General features: G+C 36.8%; 1 protein-coding gene across 1 annotated transcript in view; it reads left to right on the forward strand.

The window, feature by feature from the left end:
- Window positions 1-1,085: 1,085 nt before the first annotated feature.
- HNF4G (hepatocyte nuclear factor 4 gamma) overlaps window positions 1,086-20,021 on the forward strand; it is a 36,386-nt gene continuing 17,450 nt past the window's right edge. Inside the window, exon 1 of the mRNA XM_053466345.1 lies at window positions 1,086-1,289. The gene's annotated coding sequence lies outside the window, so the exon portion shown is untranslated. The remainder of the gene's footprint in view (window positions 1,290-20,021) is intronic.

The following is a 20,021-nucleotide window of genomic DNA, read 5'->3' on the forward strand; positions in this document are numbered from 1 at the left end:
CCATATGTATTGCTTGGAGAAGCGAGAAACATTTAAATACATAAGTGATTTAACAAAGTACAAGAGGTACGTTTATTTAAACATAGGAGAAATGTTAGAACAGGAAGTCATTATCTAGAGGCTTAGATATAACGTAAGAAAGTTTTACTTTACTGAGAGATTAGTAGATAAGTAGCACAGTCTCCCAGCAGTAGTGGTAGAGCTATACTGAGTCTAAAACAAGGCAGAGAACCGTTTAAGGTTTGAGTCTTTACAGAAGTAAAAATGATCAAACTAAATGGACCGAATGGTTCCTATCTGGCAGCAAATTCTATATTTCTAATTATAGAGCAACCTAGGCATTTTTAAAGGATGCCCCCAATCCCTGAACTTTTGTGAACTTTGGGAACATAGTTTAATAACTTATCCATTGTTAGCTAAACAAATGACACTCAAAAACACAGATACTATACTGCTCACCATTGGTTAGCCAACCTATATGAAATTACAAATGACTTATTTAGCTTTCCACATGTATTTCTGGATATTTGAAGCAAGTTAAAAGCATTATACATGGGCCCATCCCTAAAGCCCTGCCTTTCCAACAAAATTCACATAGCGTTTCCTTGCTTCTTTTTACTTCAACCTGTGATTCCAATTCTGCTCAGAACAACAATTCCTAGCCATTGGGCAATGTCCCTTCCCACTGAGCTCATATGGCACAATGCTCACCTACACACTTGTAACTGATGCGTAGTTGAAATATTATACTAGTCATACTTTTAAAGATCTGATATGTTTTGTAGAATGATAAAGCAATCTACATACTTTCATTTTAATAAATGTGTCATTATTCATTTAATTATTGGATAAATATTTTTTTCTTTATTGTTAATAAAATTAATATATTCTACTAAACGATTCAAATCTTTTTTTTCAACTCTTGAGAAATACGGGTAGTTTTTTTCCTTTGAATGATCTACAAAGCATAGTCTTGTAAAAAGAGATGGTAAACTGGTAGCTTTCAGATTTCTGTGCGGTTTTACTACAGTGGTTACTGTTTAACATCCCCACCCACGTTTTAAGTTTGTTTAGTAAATCGATCTGATGGTAGGCAGCCCTGTCGCCATTAAGTAAAGGTAATATTCTATAGCATATGGTAACGTCTCATCAACTGAACGTAAAAAGACAAAAACAGCTTTACTAAGGAACATTAGCCATCAGCATTAAACCAGCAAATAACTGATAATTCAGAATAATCAGAGGAATGAAACTCGGGATCTGAGACTATAGAAGCAAATCTGAAAGTGGTGAGTAACGCATAAACAATGTTACTTGGAAAGAAATATAATAACACCATTTGTATTCTGGGATTTACAGAATTGCTATGGGGCGGAAAAAAGTGATATCCATGTGTACTTTATCCAGTTTCATGTTATTGCATGTGAAAGTGTCACGTGACTTCCCTGTCACTGATCACTAATTCCACGGCTCACAATGTGGTCCGAAGATATGTTCAAAATTAGGAGCTTATGTGTTTATGTGAGAATCAAAACAAAAAATGTTATTCATGATTTTGTAAAAAAAAAAATTCAAAAAACAATACATAGTTTGATATTACATAATTTTGGGAGTATGTGTCTGTCTCTATTTCCTTATAGCAAAAAATTGTTATTAAATTATTCATATTTTCAAGAAAAAAAAATGATAGCAGTGATCATTGGGGTGTGATTTGGTCTGTGAAAGTAACATTTGCTAAAAGACTGTTTGATAAATGATTTGCTATGTGTACGTGATAAAGACCAAAGCTGCGTGCTTCTTTTGTTGATACAAGCCTTTACGTTGACTCTGTGAGATTTCTTATATATTGTAATGGTTTTCCTCTCCCTATCTACATAAAGATATGCAAATTTCTCTCATCACGCATTGATAGACCCAAGTTGCTATTTATGATCCTGTGTATTTGTGTTAAAGTACAGAGAACCTTGGTTTCTCTCTGTCTTTGCACACTTTATGCACTTCAAACGTCATGCTGAAAAGCCTCAATAATGTATTTTATTTTTTTAGTTATGATTTTGAATGGCAACAACAATGTATTTTATTCTTTTAGTTATGTTGTACTTATTGCTTATTTATATTTTATGGACATTTATATTCTATTTCATTTATTTCTGTATACTGTACACTGTATGTTCATTACACACCCTGTTTATGACAGTCACCATGCTACATTGTAATTTTTCATTTGCATATGGTGGTTATAAAGGGCGCACGGTCAAATACTACACGCTATGCACACCAGCTGTACTGGTGAGGTGATAAGTTACAATGAAAATGTGGGTATTGTGAATAAAGCTAAAAAATTACACTGTGCCCTCTAATTCTTTTTTTTTTCTTAAGGAATCAGCCATAACGTAAAAATGCATTACAACCTAATTGTAATTCTCTCTGTAAATATAACATAAAATAGTTAATTTTACTTTCATTAATTATATAAAATTATGACACTTAATATTTATGTCCAGACAAGCATTGTGCCCAGGAAAGACCCCCCCCCATTGTACATCTCTACAAAACAGGAAGGTGAATTTAAATTAGTTCTCTGTAATAGAGAATACATTATATAGCAAAACACATATACTGGGAATATTTACAGAATGCTAACATTTTATTATATATCTTACTATACTGATGTGTATGCTGGTTTATTCTAACTGCCCCTTGTTTGCTTAAGGTTGCTCCAGGACAGAATAATTTGTGGTTCACTATATAGCAACATGCAATATTTATTGGTTCGATGCATTGCAATACGAGAAAACTAAAAATATAAAATAAGACTGTAGATCAGGAGTATTGGCTTGGCTTTATCTCTCACAAGTGAAACATTTCTATACATTTGAGTTAAATTGGAAAAAAAAACATAGCCCCAAAATATTGTTGGTCAGAACCAATTTCCAATTCATTGGAACCCCCTTGACTTCTCAGTCTCCACCCAATACTTTTCTACCCCCATACTGCTTATTTGTCCTTTTATTGTATTTATGTTTTAATTTTTTGTAAGTTGTTTCTTCTAGCTGCTTCCCTTTCCTCTTTCTCTCTTCCTCCACTTCCTGTCATGGGCTCCTTGAATGACTGCCCCTTTTTGCCCCATGTTAAAGACAGCCATGTCTAAAGGATGATCCTGCATGCGTCAGCTGCAATTCACTGTTAATAAATATAAAATAATGCATATAAAATATATTATTTGGGATATTGTGCTGTGGCGACAACTGAAGAAGGGGTTTGGTAATATTTATTTCTGAAGATTTAAAGGTGCATAGGCATTGTAACAAAGCAGGCAGAAAATGCAATGGTATTGGAGTATTGTGTGCAAACCCTCCAAAGAAGATAAAGGTTTTGGAGAGGGTTCGGAGAAGAACTTCTAAAATAGTGATTGGTATGCAGATTTACAATTATGAGGATAAAAGACAAAACAATAACGGCATGTATAGCTTAGAGGGGAGAAGGGGAAGTTGATAGACATATTTAATACCTAAATGGCTTCTTGTACACTTGTACAAAAGGGAAGTATATTTCTTAGGAGGAGAAATGTTAGGGCAAGTCTAAGACTAGAAGGTAAGAGGCTTATATGCAATGTAAGGACGTTGTACAGACAGGGTAGTACATAAGTTGTACACCATTCTAACATAACTGATATCTTTAGAGATTTCCAAACATGGATAGGATAGGCATAAGACTAGACAATATCATGAGCCAAATAAGGTCTGAGGATTTTACGGCAGGCATAAAAAATGGCTGACCAAATGGGTCAAATGGTTCTTATCTGCCATCAAACTCTATGTTTCTGTCCCATTTGAACATCTGCAATGTAATAATTTCACACATATTCAAAGTATTATGAGCTATTATATTATTGGGCTGCTTGGCTGGGCCTACTTCCCAGATCATCTTCGCTTCAACCGAGACAAAAAAGTAGTCAAACAAATCCATTTATACACCTTTTAAGCGCAGTAGTGGAGTTTGTTTACCAAGCATTGAACTGTAGTTAACATGAAACCTTGTCAGTTTTAATTTATGGATTATGAAGGGAGTGTTTTCTTGCAACTGGTGACCTTTAAATCAAATGAGTATACGTGTGGATTTTCAAGAAATTTTTTAGAATTCTTGTCACGACGATCAGTTCCCATATTCTGGTGACAATGTTGGCCACTAATATTGCGTGGCGAGGAGGAAGTTGTGAAGGAAGTTCGCACAGGGAGTGTCAGGGTAAATGTGCTGTCAGTAGCAGACTGAATCCAGCTAGTCAGACTCCATATTTATCTGGTTTATCTGTAGTGCATGCATGTATGTATGGTATATTAGGTTGACTGAACTACTGGCTCTTATCGTAAAAAGAAGTTTGTTTTCAGTATTTATTACCTCCCTGGGTGTGTTGATGCTTTGTTTTTCTCGATAGGATTTTCATGAAGTGACATCTTTCGTATACAAATATTTTATATTGTTTATTATCTCTTTCTTTGACTTTCGTACATTAAGACTTGTCAAATAACTTTTTATGCTGATGATGTGCCACTAGTGATATCAGGTCTGGGTCTCTGCCCACCTTTACTTTTTTAATAGAGGTGAATATGTCTGGCCATTTGGTACACTGGGCAAATGCTTGGATGGCTGCTGGCCGACAAAGCCACAAACTCAACTGCAGTGTGCAGCAAGTAGCTGAATATGCCATGCATATCCATCTGCGGCTCCAGTTATGTCAACAGGCATACCAGGGCTGCCCTGTTATCACCAGTCCAGCCCTACTGGTGGCAGTACACTGGCAGATTATGCATTAGTACATCATGGTCATTCACAGCTCTATGCCCAAACACTCATGTCTAGTGCCCACCACTGAGTAGAATATGAAAAAGCACAGGATTATTTTACCTTATGCTCCAGCTTGTCGACTGTCCTGAGTATAACAACCCCATAACCCATCACCCTTGTTTAAAACAATGGTGGGAGAAAATTGTGCCATTGTGTCAAAACATTATGTAGTTATGGATGGTCCAATAGGCAGAGTTGCAACTAGTATATGCAAAAGCTCACGAGTGAGGTGGAAGAGACAACAGAAAATTATCTACAGTAAGTTTGGGAGGCAAAAGACATGGATTGCTTAGGAAGCTAGAAACCAAACAGCACATTTTGTTGCCTTCAGATTTGACTGTACCTTACTTCTACACCACCAGATATTGTGGCCTGGTTTTCCCAGTTCCCTGCCAAGAAATACTTAAAAGCAGTGGGATAGAGAAAAGCAATTAGATCCAATGGGCCAGATATTGTGTTTTTAGTAAACCCAGTAATGCACAAATCCTGTCAGTTTTTCACACCACTAAGTGGTATGTATAGTTACAGTCGTAAAGAGATTCCATTAAGTCCCTGCCCCATATTCCTCTACTGCATAGTATTTGATTTGGAAGAAAACAGGTTTTGAACCTGTTCAGAAAATATAGCTAAAACTCTATAAATTTGTGCTTTGTAAATATGTCACTCAACAAAAGGTCTGAAATTTACCTTGTTTTCTGTTGACAAGAAATATTTCACTCATCCTCACCTTGACCTTTAGACATTAATGACCTCGTATTATGCGCCCTACAACAATTAATGAATTTACTATTCTTGGTTACTTTATGCACCAGTTAATAAATAGCAACATTAGTTTTTTAGCATTGTTGGCTTATTATTTTTCCACTATCATAAATCATAAATAATTTTGAGACATTGAATCCATAAACACATTTATATCTGCCAGTGTTCCTAAAATTGTCTTGTGATTTAGCTATCACGAGTAGTAAAGATTCTTTTTAGTAGAAGCAAAGCATTTTTTTGTATTTAAATAATGTTTCTTTTGCCACCAAAATGAATTGATTCTTTGCAGACTTCAGTTTATTATGTGCTTGAGTTCATTGATCTCGACAGTGCTTAAACAAACTTATATTGGTTTTCGTTTGCCATCCAGTTACATATTTGTGACAAACATTTGTGTCACCTGTACCCTATTTTCTGTTAGGTGGGTAATCTAGCAAATAGAGCTCCTTGACATGATTCAGAGCCAGTGAAATTATAACATTGCCTGTAACATATTTAACGGTTTAAAAAAAGAAAATGCGTGACCCCTACTTTTAGAGACTATTTAACAAGATAATTCTTAACGGAGCAGTGTACAGTATATATTGCTTGCAATTTTAATGATATAAAATACTTATATAATAAAACAGATCGGCAACAGTGTGGTTTTGTTTGTTGGTGATTATGTGGTAGAGAACAGCACATATTTTACAATATAATTATGTTTATGTGATAATAAACATAAAAGTCTCAAATAAAATGGCTTTGTATACAGCACTTAGTTATATATTAAATTTAAGGCATTTTTAACATGTTTTCAAGTATACATTGCACATGTTCCATTAACTGATTGGAATTATTTTATACGATGGTAACATAGTTAGATAACAATAGAAAAATGTTTCTGTGGGCGTTATCATGAAAAGATAACTCTTTCACAGAAATATTGTTGATCATTGAAATGGATGGAAACTGACAGTTTCTGTCCACTGATGTCATACCATGCACAATGTTTCCTGAAATTATAAATGCCACGTGACATCACAAGTGACTGTGTGACATACATGACACGCTAATCATGGCATAAACATTGATGGAAACTCAACCATGTCGCTGAACCAGAGGAAGATGAGTGATTTTTTTGGCCAAGTTCTACTTATTATTCTTTTAAAAATAAAAAAAGCTTAAATCAGTACCATTACTAGACAGACTGGACATCTGCTTTATGGCTAAAGTCATGTGAGAGCAGGGGTTTGATCACATACTTGTTTCAACAGAACTTGCCCTTCCTTTGCATATATACCACAAACACTCAATAGTTCTTATCTATAAGCAATATACCTGATGTATTTTTTTATATTTTATATAAAATAATGTACTCATATGTTATGGAATCTACAGATTTAGTTAAGGGTTTATGTTTAATGTGACCTTCTGATACAGAGTAGATATTTTCATTACATTATATTTATAGAGCACCAGCAGACTTTATTACTAAAGGAAAGAATTGAAGATTACTGATAACATTAGAACAGACAATATACAGAAAAACAATAACACAGACATGTTAAAACACACTAGAACAGATGGAGAAGAGGGCCCTGCTCCTGTGAGCTTACAATCTATTAAGACATAAGGTGTTTGGATAAGGCTGATTTGATTTTAGGGGTCATATGGAGTAAATGGGTGTATTTACCTTGGTCACTGGCCTAGGCCCGACCCAGGGCAGGACTCCCAGCTGCCCCCTGTGCATTCTGCATTCTGAATGCAGTAAAAGGTGGGGAGAGTGGTTAGAATGTAGGTGAAGTGTTTAAGGGCTATATTGTATGTGTCTCTGAAAAGGTTGTTTTATAATTAGTATTTAATAGAAGAATACGTAGAGGGGTGTTACAGAACAGTTAATGGAATTCCAGATAATAGGTACAGGACCAAAAAGCCTGGAGACATGAGTAGCGATAACAGTTGCGGAGGAATGCAAATCATAGGCAGAGGGAGATAATATTTAAGCACATGACCCCTCATTCACAAAGTATACTTTCCTCACTCATTCATTGGCATTTGGACATTCATATGGAGCACCCCAAAAAGTATACAGCCTCTTTTTTAAGCCCCCAATGTTCAGTGCTTCAATGTGAAGAAAAAGAAGAAGGCCAAATGTGTTCATTAACATAGAAACATAGAATCTGATGGCAGACAAGAATAATTCAGCCTATCTAGTCTGCCCATTTTCTTGATGTACGACTCAGTGCTTGATCTTGTCTTAGATTCAGGATATCTTTATGCATATCCCATGCATGTTTATATTCCCTTACTGTATTAGCTGCTACCACTTCTGATGGGAGGTTGTTCCATGTATCTACTACCCTCTCAGTACAGTTCTGGGTCCTTCCCCGTGGATGATAAGGGGTACCATGCCTTCCACACCAAAAAAGTGGTCATTTATGGCGTTTCAAAAATCTATGTTTTTGATTAAAATATTTTATATAAAAAATTAAAACAATCACACAAAAGCATAACATCCTCCATTATGCACTAGTGTGCCTAAAGTTTGGGGCTTGGAAGGGTCCAGCGGTGCTTTGTGCACTTACTGGCAGTGTCAAAATCACAAGGTGTCATGTGACACCTGCACAATCAACCTTATGGTAGAACATGACCCACTTGGGCCACTTCTTCTTTTGCCTTGTGGTAAAGGCGACCCTGGCAAAGTGTGGTTTGTGTGGTTTTAGTAATTAACTCCTTAACGACAATTGACGTTCAAGACACGTCACGAAAAATCATCCCCTTAACAACATTTAAGGTGCCTGGCAGGAGATGGGGATGAAGGAGCTTAGAAAGGAATCAACGGTCGCTCTATTTGCTCAGCTAGTGTTACTGCATCGATATCAACGCATTCAGCTAAACCAAAACAATTACTTCTCTTACTTTTATCATCTTCCATCATCTTCTATCTTCCATCATCTTCTATCTTCCATCCTGTGGAGGGAGCGTGAGGTCTGTCACTCCTGGCCTCTGCTTTAGTCCCCCCTCATCACTATGTTCCTGACTATTGATGCAGCGCACCGGGGTGATGTCATATCCCGGCGCTCTGCATCATTTGCCGGCGCGTAGTGGTTAGGGAGAACAGAAGCCAAGGTTTGAATTGGCAGACCAATTCCCTAATGTTGGGACGGTTGGAGGGGGATTGTGGAGAGCACAATTGTGCAGCTTCATCGGCAGTCCCCGGAAGACCGGCCCAGGGGAGGCGGCCTCTCTGCTCTCCACCTCCCCTATAGAATCGCTCCTGTTTTTTTAGGGGCTTCATGGTGAATCACATTGCTGGCAGGGCCCTGTTGAGCTGGTCAGTGAGATGCGTGATCTCCCCAATCAGTCCTGGAGGATGCAGCTGCTGATCGGGTGGCTGTGCGCCCCCTCGCAGCTGCGCCCGAGGTGAGTGCTTCACCCTTCCTACGGCCCTGGGAAAATATGGAAAAACAGGGAAAGATAACTAAGGGACAGTCAATAAATTTGTCTAAACATTTGTCTTCAGATTCTGATAAGAGCTGAGATAAAGCTGATTTCCGTACTATCTCTAGCGGAATATATACTGAGTTAGCAAGTGCACTGGCAAGGGATAGAAAAAAACAGTTTATGATTGTTGCATTTATTTTACATTAGTCACAGTCAACATCAAGTTCCCTATTTTGGGGAAAAATAGGCAAGACTATACTTTAAAAAAATATTTCACTTGAAAACTGTCTTCAAGATATGAATACATGTAGTGCTTATGTTTGCTTGAAAAGAATTTCCTCCACCTGTTCTGTCTGCCTGGAATTTAATTGTATCTTGTTTGCATATGAACCAAGAAAACTTTGTATTCACACCAATTTCTTTTTTATATAATACACAAATGAGTGAAGAAATTGTGATATTAACATTTGGAGGCTTGTTTGAATGTGTTACATTTTTGGGTTTCTTATTTTCATGTCATTAGCAAGGCTGTCTGCAGAGAACAATAGGTAGAAACTCAGTTACACGGGAGAAATGTACATTTTTAACCAATGTATAGCCAATGCTATATCATACGTTTCTAACTCTGTACATGTAATCATCAAGGCTTTTTGGACCAACATGAACCCCTATGCTGTGACAATGGGTGTACATTGTGTGCTAATTTTGTGTAAATATAGATCTTGTTTTGTGCTATTCAGTTCTCAGTTTTTAACGAATACTAGGTGTATCTAACTATTGTGGTTAGATGAAATGATCATCATCGTCTGGATTGAGCCAGAGTTTCCTTTTGACCTTTTTTACTGTATGATTGTTGACCAGTTTTACCATTTTCCATGTTTTGTATATCCATGTACATTTTATATTTATCTGTATTTTACAATTTTCCTTTGAATTTCGGGATAGGTGGCATTGATGAAACACCCCACATATAGTTTTTACATATATTTTGGAGTGTGAAAACACTCTCTTACATACTACACCACAATACTTTATAGATTTATTTTTTTATGTGAGGGTACCATAGACAATGTAATTGTAACCTCACTAGGGTCCCTCGATTTATTCATTTTTTATCTTTATTATGTTTATTTTTTCCACACTTTGAACTCACTGCAGCTGATCACACAGTGGTCACCAAGCAGACCTCTGAAGCCCTGCTTTCCTGGCAGCAATATGTGTAATCGAAGATGTGTGTGGGGCAGGGAGGTCATCAGATACTCTTTTACACAGGTCCATGCTTCTAATCAGACCTTCAAACACTGTAAGGGTTCTAGCGCTCACACAAAGTTTTGGCTGTCAGTAGATCTCCCATATGTATTACAATTGTACATTACCTTGGAACAGCTTTCATTAAACGTGAAAGTAATAATGAACTGGTAAACTGTTCAAATTGTGCCAACTTTCACTTGTGAACATTTAGAACATTAATCATTACATAGCATTTAAATAGCTGTGTATGCTGAAAACTTTGTTATATTTTCCATTAGGCAGCCACTAATATATACTCCAGTTTAATGAGATGCTTAAAATACGTTTGTATAGTTTTCCCCCAGGTTTCTATTAATGATTTGTACAATGTAAGATAGTTAATTTATCGTTATGATACACATTAATAAATTGGTTCAAACATGAGCATACTGAGTAGATTCATTTATCTTTCCTTAAACATATGTCTGTGTTCTATCAGGCAGAAATGCATTAGGTTAATTATACCCACTGAATATCATACTGATGGTAATTAGATGCTTTCCATGAGAAAATCCAGATCATTAATTAGTAACCCAAAATTTGTTTTAAACATCGAGTAATTTGTTTTTGCTTTGTTGGACAATTCAACAAATATGTGATGTCTAGGACATATTACAAATACTACAGTGATAACACAGTGGGAATTACCACATTGCAGTGATATCGACTACGATCAGATAGTACCTAGACCAAGAATGACACACACGTAAAAAAAAAACATATTAGATCTTTTGTTTGCAATTTTAAGGGAATGTAGCTGCATCAAAGATGTGATTAATAAAAACTGGGAAGAAGGCATGATAAGTAAAAGTGTATGATTACATGAATATACCTGCATATCAGCTCCTTGGGTGTGTTTTTCCTCATGCCTGAAAGTTCATTTAATGAAAGTTATAGCCAAAGTTTTTTTTTTGGAATGGACTGTAGAGTTGTTGTATTCCTATGTTAGATTCCGAAGAAGCTTGTGTCTTCCATGTTTTCTTATATGAGATCCATTTACCATCTACTGTAGGTTGCACTGACATACATATCATTTTTATCTTTATCCTGTACCTGATATATATATATATATAGATATATAGATATATATATAGATATATATCTATATATCTATATATATATATATATATCCTTCATGTTTATACACACCTACTATTCTTTGTGTCTCTGTTATTAGATTGCACATTTTACACTCGACATTCTGTGACCTAGTTTATGTTCAGGTGCGCCTTTGTTGCCTTTGCGTAGTCGGTTCATGAATTGACTTATGCTTTATACTTGCTCCAACCTTTCAAATAATACAATATACATTTTGGCACTTCACAGGAGAACAAATCAATTGTAAGAACAAGCTGCTGCAAAAGCCTGTAGGTTTCAAACTTGGGGAACACAGAAACATTGAATTTGTTAGTAGATGAGAACCATTCGCTGCTCTGAATATCTGGAATTGTATGTGATCCTTGGTCTTGTCTTATATTCAGTATAATCATATGACTATCCCATGCATTCTGGAATGCTATTCCACTTATCTACCACCATCTCACGAGATAGCTACATGATAGCTTTTCTAATTTTCCCAAGCTTTTGGTATATGGCACTTCTTCAGCTTAATTCACTATAAAGTTAACGTATATACAAGGAGGAATAAATAAGTTGATCACAGAAAAGTTTTTGATGCAACATTATATTGGACTTTATTAGTAGCGTAATCAGAGAAAGGTTATCTGATTTATTTCTTACATGCAAGAACGCAAGGTTGTTTTACCTGATAATCTTATATACTAAATGTTTCAGTCTATGTCATTCATACTAAATAACACTTTCACATATTCAAAGCATGATTTGCACTTTGTAAAATGTTATGCAAATAAACTTGAACGCTGTATTTTTTGTTTCTGCTGAAGAAGCCATTTTTCAGTTTCTCTGGCAACAGTGTATGAGTGCCAGCGTTTGTGTCACATTTAAATTAAAGGTTCCCTCAAGATTGTAAGGTTGCGAGCAGGGCTCTCTCCACCCAGGGCCGGCCCGACAATGGAGCCGAGTGGGGCAACCGCTCCAGGCGGCACTTTTGAAGCCCTTTTTTTAACCCCTTAATGACAAAGCCCGTACATGTACGGGCTCAAAATGCATTGTTTTCAATGGGTTTTGGGACCGCCCATTGTCCTTAAGGGGTTAAAGAAGAGAGAGATGGCACCGAGTGGTTTTATCTTACCAAGTTGTCAGTACCCGCTCGGCGCCCCTCTCTCTCTCCTCTGCGAGCCCTCTAGCTCGGTCTCGGTGCCGGCTTGTAATGTTGAGCGCCGGAAGATGACATCATTTCCGGCGCTCTGCATTACAAGCCGGCACCGAGACAGAGCAGGGAGACTCAGTGCAGGATTGCTGAACGGTAAGTACGGGGGGGGTAGATAATGGGGGGGCGGCAGCAAGAGGAAGGGTAGATAATGGGGGTGGGCGGCATTTTAAACTTCGCCCCAGGCGGCATTTTGTCTTGGGCCGGCCCTGTCTCCACCTAATGTATCGCTTTGTCTTAGTCTGTCAATTCTTGTCTTGTCAGACCCCTTGAATATATGTATTGTATTAAGCGCTATGTAAATTGTTTGCGGTATATAAATAAAAGATAATAATAATAACAGACTGATAACTAAAAGTTTACATGGTTAAAAATAACTTCCAGAAAGAGTTTGGATATTTGACAGGTATAGGAATTATGTTTTAATGCTGCATTAAGTTATAAAATTATCATTAAGTTCTTGCGTAAACTGTTGGCGCTATATAAATAAAATATAATAATAATAATAATAATAATAAATAATCAACAGAGTATGTAGATCAGAAAGACTAAGAGAAAAGTCTGGTTTCTGGGAAGGGTATAAGATGTAGTAGACTTCAGTTGGAAGAACACAGCAACACTAGTGATTCACAAAGTTTAGAATGTGCGTAAAGCTATTCTGAAGAATTAAAAAAAGAGGGCAATACATTATTTCCGCTATTGTTACAGATCTATGAATCTGCTTTAGTCTTGGAATAGTATAGTGAGAAATACAGGATGATGGAATTTCTAAGCAAGAAAGAAACAGAACATGCATTCATTGATACTACTGTACAAATAATGAAGTCATTGGCAAATATGAGAATAAAAAGGTGTAGGCAAGCACAGGAAGTTTAAACAAAACACAGAGAACATAGAAGGTCTATATTTAGACTTCACACGGATTACAATGCAGATCATTTTTTGTTGGATGCTAAGTTCCAATTGGGTCATAGATCTCTGTAAAACAGATTTTTGGTTGTAGATATATTGATGTCCCACAAGGACCATTAAATATTGCGAGGTTGGAGTAAAAATGTACCTGTACTTAAAACATATAAGGTCACATGTTTTTTCACAGAAACAGATATTAATAGGATTATTAAGGGTTTTAATTGAAAATTGTTAAAATACCGGTAGTTCACTGAAGTCTACCAGAATGGAAAAAGAAAACAAGTTCAAACAATTATTAAATGTATATTATCCTAAGTTCTATGTCATAGCCAATACACATAATATATTCAATTTATGAATCATAGTTGATGGTTATCTCTTCTTCTTATAATTATTGACATCAGCAAACTTGCATTTATGCTGCCAACATACGAGCACTTGTGCTTTAGAAAACAGGCCCAATTGTTTTGCTTACACTAAACACACAATAAACATATTCAGCATATTAGTTACATGAATACATTTATCTATCTTGTGAACAACCTTTCCCATATATATACTCTTGTAGCATTAATTAACACTTCTTGTTGTACTCTGAATATGCGAGGGCACCACAATGCATTAGCATTGCCTGTATCCCATAAAAAGACAGCCTTGAACTTTGTTGAACATAGTCTTTATCACAATCTCTCTCATAACCATCCTCATCCCGTATTGTTAAATCTGGTTGTTGATTGAATATTGGCCCTTGTGAGAGGAAACTGTAAAGGGAGCACAAAATATGTAAAGTATCCACTCAGCTATCATATGCATTAAACAGCACATAATGGTTGGAGAGTCCCTTCTGACACAGCTGATAATTAATGCTTTTAAGTCGGTGCCGGCAGGTGGGAACTCTCACACATTTTACCAAGATGGGTCAGGCAGGCTTAAGCAAGCCGTGAATAGCAGTTTTGACAGCATTCCCAGAAAACGTGGTTAAGGTTCAAAGTGGGTCAAATAAACGTAGCGTGCTGCTTATTAAATATGAACAAATACAGCAAATAAATGTACACATTTCAGGGATTCTGTGGACCTCGAGCTTCTAAAGCTGAGAGGCTGTTTCATGTATTCACCTACCCCTCAATAAATTAAGAATACCTTACATTAAGTAGAATGTAAAAATCTCAGGGCAGCATAATTTATATGCAAATGACAAGTATATGATTTCAGTGCCTGTAAGAATTTACCTCTGCAGTCAAGCAATTGTCATTTTATAATTTAGGGCAGCTTTCTCCTGCTGTTTTTTTTTCTCTGCAGCAGGACACTATCTCACTGCCCCTCTCTTCTTGCTCCCTTCTCCCACCTTTCCTGTCACCATGATCTTTGCTTTTGCAAAGAGAGATCAGAGCAGACCAGAAAATGGCTGGAGTAGGTAAGTGGGCTGGTGAGGGGCAGATACAAGGCAGGAGGAAAGTGCAGGGGGCACAGACAGGATTAAGGGATAGGCATTTTTTGGGGCAATACATTTTTCCAAATAAAGAAACCCCTGTTTCAAAAAGCACAGGAAACTGAATTTGTTGTCCAAAAACGAATGAGCCAACAACGAACAAAAAATGTGTCTGAAATGATTGGTGACAGTCAGTGACAGTTTGCTAAGCAGAGGCTGAGATGTATGCTCATTTTAATTAATAGTTTACTTTTGTGCAGAAAATGTAATGTTCTGGGGTGGATTAGACAAGCTGTAGTGTACCGTAATAGTGTATGTAAATATATCTGTTACATACACTTATACAGGGACTGTGGCAGATTTGTTTTTACCATTTATAGTTATAAAGTTAACTGAGGCAAGATATATTTGTGACAAAATTCAGCATTTAATTGTGCTTCCACACAGAGTGTTTTAGAAGTTTATTAAAAGTATACTGTTCCTGAGGAGAGTTGATTAAGATGTTGCCAATGTATGCTACCAGACCAGCCAAACCTCTAACTTGTGGACAACTAAAACATTTATTTTATTATCTTTATAAATTATCATATCGTATTCTTTATTGATAAAAATTATTGACAAAACAAGCATTCCACTGGGACTGTGTTTCAATTGTTTAAAATGTAAAACCTGTTCTTGAGCAGTGTAAGAGAGTTAAAACCAACCAATCCCATTCCCCGGATCAAAAATACCCTTATTATTACCCCACCCTAAAACATCACTTTTATTAACGTGTTTGTTAAAAGGTATGACCAAAAAAAGATATTTAAAAACACCAGTGTCACCAGTCTTACCGTAAAAGGTATACGTCACTGTGACATGAGGGCATATGCCCATGGTCATATAACACTAATAGTATCAAATCATATATACTGTTGATGGCTGCAGTCCTAACAACAAGAATAATTGAATCATGACCAGTGACACGGTCACCAAAAAACATCTTTTTTGGTTATACCTTTTAACAAACATGTTAATAAAAGTGATGTTTTAGGGTGGGGTAATAATATGGGTATTTTTGATCCCGGGAACTGGATTGGTTGGTTTTAGTTGTAACTTACCCTTGTCCCTGCTGGGGCATTATTTTGGAATTGTGTAAGAGAGTTGTGCCTTTACACTACTAGTCAAACCTCTAATTTGTGGACAACTTACACAAGCCTAGTGCCCTACTGCTGCTGGTCAATGTTCTTACTGGGAGCGATCATTTTTGTTGTACTTTCTATAATATTGGGGAAATTTTGTTCTTTTTACTACTATGTATATACGGGATCTGGTATTCACCCTGCCAAGGCTGGAAGTCTTGAACATATCTTGCAATCAAACAGCACTTCCATTTTGAATGGATGCCTCGGTCAGCAGCCTCAGTGAAGTTGAAAAATTTTTTTTTAGTAAAATGAGAAAAAATATAAAAATTAAAATAGGTGAAAAATTAAATAAAAGTTATCCAGCGGCAGGCTGGATTGGTGCATACTAGCGACCACAGGAACCGCTACTAATGCTCCACACGTCAAAAGTCTTGCATGATGACGGGATCACCCTTCTTTTATGAATGGACTCCTCGTGATGCTCTATTCATTTGTTGTAAATGTGTTTGTTGTAGAGCAGAGAGAACCCTGAGCGAGAAGATACAGAGTGATTTATTTAGTAGGTAGGGAGAACATTTTTTATTTATGCTTATTTTAAAATGGCTAAATTGCATACAGCAGAGCAGGCCTACATTGTACTGGCAGAGTCAGAATCTGACAATCCGTCTAATGACACTCTGACTGCCTCAGACATGGGTCATATATAGGACATGTCTAATATCACATCTAAGGAAGAGGTCAGTCCACCTCAACATGGATTCCTGCCAACATGGTGTTACCAGATTTATATGGCAACACCTGGCATAAGTACCCAAGTTCACACTAATGATGTTTTTGAGCCATAGCATTTTCTTAAGCTGTTTCTAACCAACAGCTTTTTGGATCTCGTAGCTCACCAAACAAAACTGTATGCAAGTCATTACTTAGCAGAACACCCCGACTCATTTTAAAAGCCAACATTTCCCTCCTATTGCAGTAAAGTCTTTTAGAAAGCATATATATTAAACAAGTTTTAAAACGTGTTTTTATAAATCAGTTTAGTCTTCAGTTTTGGTTGGGGATGTCCTTTTCAAATGCTCCTAGTGAAATACCCTGGGTTTTTCTTAAAAAAAACAAAAAAAAAACATATATACTTCTGCGGGAGTATTTTGAGCTGGTGGGCTGCTAAATAGTCCCAAACAGGACATAGGCTTCACAAAATAAAATTAGAAAATTTCAAATTTTGTGTCCCTTAACTTCCAAAAAAATAAAAAAAATAAAACCTACACATGTTGGTTAATGAAGACACTTACATCAATATATTTTGTGGTATTTTGGTCAACAAAATCAGTTTGGGGACCATTATCATAGTAAAATATTAGAGGAAAATATGATTTTTTTTAAAAAAATTCATTATTGTAATGTATTATTTATACTGAATGTAGGCAATGCATTTAATTTTTTTTTCAAAACATAGCTCTGTATGTCTGAAAAAACTATACATAATTTGTAATAAAAAGAGAATCATGATAAAGAAAAGAATAGTGAAAAAATGCTGAAAAAGTTTCAAGGTTTGGGGTAGAAAACACCCTCACTAAAGAAATTTTTTTTAGAATACCTAATACTCTCTTGCATTCAACAATTTGTAGGGTGCATATTTTTTGGATTGCAAGATGAGGGTGGCATAAATGATACAACACAGATTTAATATTAAAAAGCTAAGAATACTGTGGTTAGAAATATTGGCAGGTATTGGCAGGTATTATTCTGTGGTTCCAGGCAATACCAGGTACAAAGGTCTCTGTCATTAAGAAGCAAGGCTAAAAAAACAAGCTGGAATATGATCATTTTATTGCTTTATGCTCAATTTAGGCTCTTTTATGGCACTACTAATGGATGTAGGATTAGCTACAAATACAACTGACTTATTTATACGTTTAACCAATGTGTTTGTTTAATACATGAAATTCACATAGCAGTTTGTTACTAGACTGCAAACGCATGCCAGTATAACTGGCAAATAATTACACAAACTGCAGCGGTTATTAACCTGTAAGTTGCACATGTTATCCCCTAGTGTGTTGTGAGGTAACTTTTGAGGCCCCCACCTTTCCCTATTAGTCAAAGGGAACCAATGATCTCCACCCCATCTTCCCCCACCCTGTGTGCAGTGGGCTGGAGCATATTAAAATTAACCTGAGCAAGTATAGTGCCCTTGTACACCCCCCTAACCACCATCCCCAGTCTCAACCTTGTCCCACCAGAAAAGGCACGGGCTTAAAAGTATAATTAAAACTCTTCAGGGTCTAAATTTGGCAAAAATATTTTGAAGGGGCACGGACCTCATCCTGTTCCTTTTTCACTCCCTCAATCCCTGCACTGTGGGCCGGAGAGGGTAGTGCTTCAAATTAAATAACTAAAAAAAAATTAAAACACAATACTTACCCCTATATCTAAGGGCCCCAGGTGTGGGGGGGATGAAGTTCACCCAAATACCATTTGAGTGCCAAGAGGGTTGATAGTGAGAAGCATTTGTGCTAAGGCGGATGTTGTGGGTGCATGGCACCCAGGCACCCAGTAATCGAGGCACTGAGCATGGTCACGTAACACTAAAACAGTTTATATACTATGACGCCTTGAAGTAAAATTATTTTAATTTCATTCAGTCCCAACAAATGTGTATATATTTGCTTAGAAGCAACTTCTTGATACTTGCCTAAAACCGTGACATGCATATGGCATGGATGATTTGTTACCATAAGGCATCATGGCTAAGTCCCAAGCTCAATGGGAGGTATATATATATATATATATATATATATGATTTTTCTCATTGACGGATGGGTGGACTCTGTTGGCAGTTATACTTGAGGTAGACAGACCTGTGTGGGTTTTGTCAGGTTTACTCCACCCTACATTTCTCAAGACAGGTTGTCAGCATTTTAGGAATTCAACCCATATATTTTATTAGATTTAATAGCTACAACCACATGCGAAGTCCAGATATAGTACTAGTAAAAGAACAAAAAGCATAGTCAGAAGTAGAATTTTATTGTAATTTTTCTCTCTAGCCAAGTGTATGAAAACGAACAATTGCCCTGTGCATAATTATTTCAAGAGGTAAAGTCCAAATTGGATGGTGGAAGCACAACTAGCGGCATTACGTGACCCTGCAGGATGTTTTGGTGTAAGTGTGCATGTATGTACATGTGTGAGTGTGTAAATGACCATTTATTTGGTTAGTTTTTGGCCCATTGGTTTTTCGGGCAACGAATTTCATTCCCTGCCCATTTGGCTTGGCTGAAAATTGGGGGAAGTAAATTAGTTGCCCCATGCCCTCATTCACTCTCTCACTCTGTTGCTCACTCTCTCACACGCATTCTTATTCATTCTCTCTATGGCTCTCTAAATGTTTCCCTATCTTTTCTGCTGACCACTACTGCTTCTACTGACTGTGTCAGGATTCTATCCTGACTGCAGGATAATTCAAGTTTAACCCTTTGTTTGCTATGTATTTAATCCATGTTCTGTGTATTTATGTTCAGCTGTGTTTTTTATGCTGTATCTGTCATATCTGAAGCCTATGCCATTACCACACCTGACCTAACCAACAGGCTTTAGTACCCTGCCTCCCTCACCTGAAGCCTATCATTAAACACCTGACCTAATGACCAGGCCTATATCTGGACACTCCCCTGTTTGTTAGGTGCCTTTGCATTGAAGTTATGGGACCGTTTTGCTATGGCTCTGTACCTGATCCTGGCTTCCTGTGTACCTGATCCTGACTTGTTCCTGGTTTCCTTGGTACCTGATCCTGTATCGTTCCTACCTTGTGCCCTTCCAAGTGGACTTCTTACCTTCAGTGGGCTTCCTGCTATACGTCTCGTTTCTTGCTAAGAGACTGTTTAACCTGTATTTGCTTGTCCTGCAATATATATGATACATAGCATTACCTGTAATTCTA

This window comes from Spea bombifrons, chromosome 5 (genome assembly GCF_027358695.1).
Source record: "Spea bombifrons isolate aSpeBom1 chromosome 5, aSpeBom1.2.pri, whole genome shotgun sequence".
In the NCBI taxonomy this organism is placed as follows: Eukaryota; Metazoa; Chordata; class Amphibia; order Anura; family Pelobatidae; genus Spea; species Spea bombifrons.